Source organism: Capricornis sumatraensis, chromosome 4 (assembly GCF_032405125.1).
Source record: "Capricornis sumatraensis isolate serow.1 chromosome 4, serow.2, whole genome shotgun sequence".
NCBI lineage: Eukaryota > Metazoa > Chordata > Mammalia > Artiodactyla > Bovidae > Capricornis > Capricornis sumatraensis.
This window is the reverse complement of record NC_091072.1, coordinates 102,182,731-102,189,422: the sequence shown is the minus strand read 5'-3', so window position 1 is coordinate 102,189,422 and position 6,692 is coordinate 102,182,731. Positions and strand designations below refer to the sequence as shown.

Here is a 6,692-nt window from a genome sequence, read left to right as displayed (position 1 = left end):
GTGATCCACACACTCAATAAAACAGAAGTAGATGTTTTTCTGGAACTCTCTTGCTTTTTTGATGATCCAATGGATGTTGGCAATTTGATCTCTGGTTTCTCTGCCTTTTCTAAAACCAGCTTGAACATCTGGAAGTTCACGGTTCACATACTATTGACCCTGGCTTGGAGAACTTTGAGCATTACTTTACTAGCATGTGAGGAGGGTGCAATTGTGCGGTAGTTTGAGCATTCTTTGGCATTGCCTTTCTTTGGGATTGGAATGAAAATTGATCTTTTCCAGTTCTGTGGCCACTGCTGAGTTTTCCAAATTTGCTGACGTATTGAGTGCAGCACTTTCACAGCCTCATCTTTCAGGATTTGAAAGAGCTCAACTGGAATTCTGTCACTTCCACTAGCTTTGTTCATAGTGATTCTTCCTAAGGCCCACTTGGTATCGCACTCTAGGATGTCTGGCTCTAGGTGAGTGATCACACCATTGTCATTTTCTGGGTCATGAAGATCTTTTTGTATAGTTCTTCTGTGTATTCTTACCACTTCTTCTTAATATCTTCTGCTTCTGTTAGGTCCGTACCATTTCTGTCCTTTATTGTGCCCATCTTTGTATGAAATGTTCCCTTGGTATCCCTAATTTTCTTGAAGAGATCTCTAGTCTTTCCCATTCTATTGTTTTCTTCTATTTCTTTGCATTGATCACTGAAGAAGGCTTTCTTATCTCTCCTTGCTCTTCTTTGGAACTCTCCATTCAAATGGGTATATCTTTCCTTTTCGCCTTTGGCCTTAGATTCTCTTCTTTTCTCAGCTATTTGTAAGACCTCCTCAGGTAACCATTTTGCCTTTTTGCATTTCTTTTTCTTGGGGATGGTCTTGATCTTTGCCTCCTGTACGATGTCAGAAACCTCCATCCATAGTTATTTAGGCACTCTATCAGATCTAACTCCTTGAATCTATTTGTCCCTTCTACTGTATAATTGTACGGGATTTGATTTATGTCATACCAGAATGGTCTAGTTGTTTCCCTACTTTCTTCTATTTAAGTCTGAATTTGGCAATAAAGAGCTTATGATCTGAGCCACAGTCAGCTCCCGGTTTTGTTTTGTTTTGTTTTTGATTTTTGTGTTTTTTTTTTTTTGCTGACTGTATAGAGCTTCTCCATCGTTGGCTGCAAAGAATGTAATCAATCTGATTTCATAATTGACCATCTGGTGATGTCCATATGTAGAGTCTTCTCTTGTGTTGTTGGAAGAGGGTGTTTGCTTTGATGAGTGTGTTCTGTTGGCAAAGCTCTGTCAGCCTTTGCCCTGCTTCATTTTGTACTCCAAGGCCAAATTTGCCTGTTACTCCAGGTATCTCTTGGCTTCCTACTTGTGCATTCCAGTCCCCTATAATGAAAAGGACATCTTTTTTGTGTTTTAGTTCCAGAAGGTCTCGTAGGTCTTCATAGAACCATTCAACTTCAGCTTCTTCAGCATTACTGGTGTGGACATAGACTTGGATTACTGTGATATTGAACAGGTTGCCTTGAAAACGAACAGAGTTCATTCTGTCAATTTTGAGATTGCATTCAAGTACTGCATTTTGGAATTGTTTGTTGACTATGATGGCTACTCCATTTCTTCTAAGGAACTCTTCCCCACAGTAGTGGATATAATGCTCATCTGAGTTAAATTCACACATTCCAGTCCATTTTAGTTCACTGATTACTAAAACATTGATGTTCACTCTTGCTATCTCCTGTTTGACCACCTCCAATTTGCCTTAATTCATGGACCTAACATTCCAGGTTCCTATGCAATATTACTCTTTACAGCATCAGACATACCAACATTATTGCCATACATCGACATGAATCAGCCACGGGTCCACACGTGAACCACCATCCATCATGAACCACCATCCCTTCTCCCTCCCCACTACATCCTTCTGGATTGTCCCAGAGCACCAACTTTGTGTGCCCTGATTCATGCATCAAACTTGCACTGGTCATCTATTTTTCATATGGTAATATACATGTTTCAATGCTATTCTCTCAAACTGTTTGATCTTCGCCTTCTCCCACAGATTCCAAGTGTCTGTTCTTTACATCTGTGTCTCTTTTGCTGCCTTGCACATAGGATCATCATTGCCATCTTTCTAAATCCCATATATATGCGTTAATATACCATATTGGTGTTTCTTTCTGACTTACTCCACTCCGTGTAATAGGCTCCAATTTCATCCACCTCATTAGAACTGACTCAAATGTGTTCTTTTTTATAGCTGATGTTGGAGAAGACTCTTGAGAGTCCCTTGGACTGCAAGGAGATCCAACCAGTCCATTCTGAAGGAATCAACCCTGGGATTTCTTTGGAAGGAATGATGCTAAAGCTGAAACTCCAGTACTTTGGCCACCTCATGCGAAGAGTTGACTCATTGGAAAAGACCCTGATCCTTGGAGGGATTGTGAGCAGGAGGAGAAGGGGACGACAGAGGATGAGATGGCTGGATGGCATCACTGACTCGATGGACGTGAGTCTGAGTGAACTCCGGGAGTTGGTGATGGACAGGGAGGCCTGGTGTGCTGTGATTCATGGGGTTACAAAGAGTCGGACACGACTGAGCAACTGAACTGAACTGAATATTCCATTGGGTATAACTTCTAATTATTTGAACTCTCATTGGCCTGGCTGTAAACTATACCTTGTCTTTACCAATATCTTCAATCCCTCTATCATATAGATTTTATAACTTATTACCTTCTTATCTTTGACCTATTTCCCTCCAAAACTACAAATCCTCACTGTGCCTCCTATTCATTGTTTATACCAAGCTTTGAAAGTCCTTCGCTTGCTCCTATCTCCTAGTCCTTGTTAACTCATAGCAATACAAGCCTACCTCAAAAACTAAGAGAAACATCAAATAAACCACCTAACTTTACACCTAAAGCAACTAGAAGAAGAACAGAAGAACCCCAAAGTTAGTAGAAGGAAGGAACTCATAAAAATCAGAGCAAAAATAAATGGAAAAGAAACAAGAGTGACTATAGCAAAGATCAACAAAACTAAGAGCTTGTTGAGAAGATAAATGGATAAACTGTTAGCCAGACTCATCAAGAAAAAAAAGGAAGAATCAAATCAATCAAATTAGAAATGAAAATGGAGAAATCACAACAGACAACACAGAAATACAAAAGAAACTATGAGCAATTATATGTCAATAAAATGGACAACTTAGAAGAAATGGGCAAATTCTTAGAAAAGTATAACCTTCCAAAACTGAACCTAAAAGAAATAGAAAGTCTTAACAGACTCATCACAAGCATGGAAATGGAGATCATAATTTTAAAAATCTTCCAACAAACAAAAGTCCAGGACCAGATGGCTTCACAAGTAAATTCTACCAAAAATTTAAAGAATTAACAGCTATCCTGCTCAAACTTTTCCAGAAAATTGTAGAGGAAGGTAAACACCTAAACTCATTCTAGGAGGCAACCATCACCCTGATACCAGACAAAGATGCCACAAAAAAAGTGAGCATTATTGTTATTACTTCTGTGTATATTGACATATTGACTGTTATGTGGGTTGTGACTATTTTCCCCAGCTTTTTACTGGTCTTCAACTTGTTTGCAGATTTTCCTGAAATAGAATCTCAAGTTACATTTCAGAAAGAATTCATATTTTTCTGATTATTACATTTTTCATACTTTATACTTTTAAATGAGATGATATTATATTTTACAATCTATTTTTGTTTAGTAATACAGTTAAATAGTGATCTTTCCTGGTGGCTCAGATGGTAAAGTGTCTGTCTATAATGCAAGTAGACCCGGTGTCAATCCCTGTGTCGGGAAGATCCTCTGGAGAAGGAAATGGCAACCCACTCCAGTACTCTTGCCTGGAAAATCCCATGGATGGAGGAGTCTGGCAGGCTACAGCCTATGGGGTCACAAAGAGTCAGACACAACTGAGCGACTTCACTTTTACAGTTTAATATTTTACTTTTAGTTTTCATAGTTTTCAAAATTGCTCATTCTTTTTGACATCTTGTGAAGATAATTGACCTGTGTTTTTTTTATTCTGTGATTACCCTCAATATATATTTGTTTTTGTTGATACTTTCTCATTTTATTTTCTTATAATTTTGACTAAATGCATATAAAATAAAATTTACTATCTCAGCTTCTTTAAAGGAGTGTTAAGTACATTTTTATTGCTGTGTATAACCTATAATAGGTTAACACACATATTCAATACTGGTTTTGCTTTTAATGTCCATAAATAATTGACATCCAGAGAATAGTTCCAAACAAAGCTGTAACTCAGCCTGATTTTTTTTTCTTTTTGGAGTAAAAACATGGGTTTTATTAATCAACTGCAGTCACAATATAATCGTCATAGATTTCCCCTTCTGTATTCATTCCACCGAACACAAAACAGAGCAGTGTGTCAGCCTGACTTTCTTCATGTGAGTCACCACCTTGAGTAACTCCTTTCTCAATGGAATCCCCTTTCTCAGCATCACAGTTTACAGTGGCAGAATTTGAATCTTCCTTCTCAGAAGTACACGTCCCAGGCCATGGAATGATACACATGGAATGGTCCAACCGTCCAGCAGGTGGAGAATTATCAAATTTAAGCAAGGTCCAAACCTGCTTTTATATGTGATACTGGTACATTGTATTCAGGGCTCCTGTGGGAGTCATTCCTCCAAAGACATACAGGTGTTTCCCCACAGCCACAGCTGAGTGGGCAGCACAGCCTGTGGGAGCTGCCCCGATGGGCCTTAGCTTCTGCCACTGCATGTCACTGATATCAGTGCAATGGAGATCACCATATAAACTGTCCCCTGCCAAGCCTCCATGGATGAAGAGCTTTGTCCCTGCTGCCACCATCACGTGACCATGTCGTGGGGATGGAGGTTTTCCCTATGTCTTTGGTTGTGACCAGTTCAGGGTGTTTTGCATCAAACACATGAAGCTGCACATCCTGCATGGGCTGGGCATCTCTCTCTCCGCCCCGAAAGATATACAGCTGGTCTCCAATGGCTGCTGATGACGTGCAGAATGTTCTTGCGGATGGCGGTGGGCCGGTCACCTCTGGGGTAGTCCAAGTCCTGGTATCAGGATTCAGAACTTGCAGGCAATTTTGATTTCCTGACTGGTCGGCCCCTCCAAACACCCAGATGCTGTGAGGTGTGCAGGAGGGAATGAAGCTGGTATGCTCGTACCGGGGCAGGAGGCCCTCTGAGGTGGCTAAATCCCACTGGTGTGTTCCCAGATCTATGGTGTGCACATCTGAGAAGCTTCTGTTTCGATCTGCTCTCCCAACAATGAAGACCTTCCCTCTCTCGGCATCACCAACAGGGGGTAAATATGAGCACCTGTGACCAACCTGTGCACAGAGGCTGTCTCCAACCGGGGTCAGGGTGTACCATGTTTCTTTCCTGGGCTTGTCTCCAGGCTCCAAGACTGGCAGCTGCTTCATGATGTCCTGCGGCGGTTTAGGCCAGTCCCCAGCTGTGACTCTGCCCCAGTGGGGCTCGGTGTGATTTTTCACTTTCTTTTTCTTGTTTTGGACTAACTTGAAGGATACTATTGACAGTGTCTTATGTTGAATGGTAATGCTTTCTTTTTGTTATCAATATTACTTCATATTTAAGAATAAATGTTACTCATCTTTTAACACCCTACTCCTGTTATTGAATAGAGTTTTCCTGTGCTATACACTAGGTACTCATTAGTCATCTATATTATACATAATGTGTATATATGTTGATCTCAATATCTTAATTCACTCACCATCCCTTCCGGCCCCCTGCCCCCTACCCCATGGTAACTATACTTTTGTGTTCTACATCTGTGTCTCTATTTTTGCTTTGAGAATAAGTTCATCTGTAACATTTTTCTATATTCCACATGTAAGTGATATTAAATGATATTTGTTTTTCTCTTTATGACATACTTCACTTTAAATGACAGTCTCTAGGTCCATCTGGAGAAGGCAATGGCAACCCACTCCAGTACTCTTGCCTGGAAAATCCCATAGATGAAGGAGCCTGGTAGGCTGCAGTCCTTGGGGTCACTAAGAGTCAGGCATGACTGAGCGACTTCACTTTCATTTTTCACTTTCATGCATTGGAGAAGGAAATGGAAACCCACTTCAGTGTTCTTGCCTGGAGAATCCCAGGGACCGGGGAGCCTGGTGGGCTGCTGTCTATGGGGTCGCACAGAGTCAGACACGACTGAAGCGACTTAGCAGCAGGTCCATCTATGTCTTTGCAAATGGCACTGTTTCATTCCTTTATGGGCTAATATGCCATTGTATATATATACACTAAATCTTCTTTTTCCATTCCTCTCTGGATGAACATTTGGGTTACTTCCATGCCCTGGTTATTGTAAATAGTGCTGCAATGAACATTCAGGTACACATATCTTCTTTAATTAATTTCTCCAAGCATATGCCCAGGAATGGGATTGCTGGGCCATATGTTAGTTTTATTTTTAGTTTTTTAAGGAACCTCCATATTGTTCTCCACAGTGACTGTATCAATTTACATTCTCACCAATAGTGTAGGAGCATTCTGTTTTTTCCACACTCTCTCCAGCATATATTGTTTGTAGAATTTTTTATCATAAGCATTCTGACTGGTGTGAGGTGATACCTCACTTTAGATTTGTTTGCATTTCTCCAATACAACAGACTGGTTCCA

At 40.5% G+C, this 6,692-nt stretch overlaps 1 pseudogene; it reads right to left on the bottom strand.

Annotated features, from left to right (window-relative positions):
- Positions 1-4,344: 4,344 nt before the first annotated feature.
- LOC138079331 (rab9 effector protein with kelch motifs pseudogene) lies at positions 4,345-5,470 on the bottom strand (annotated as a pseudogene).
- Between the last annotated feature and the right edge of the window lie 1,222 nt (positions 5,471-6,692).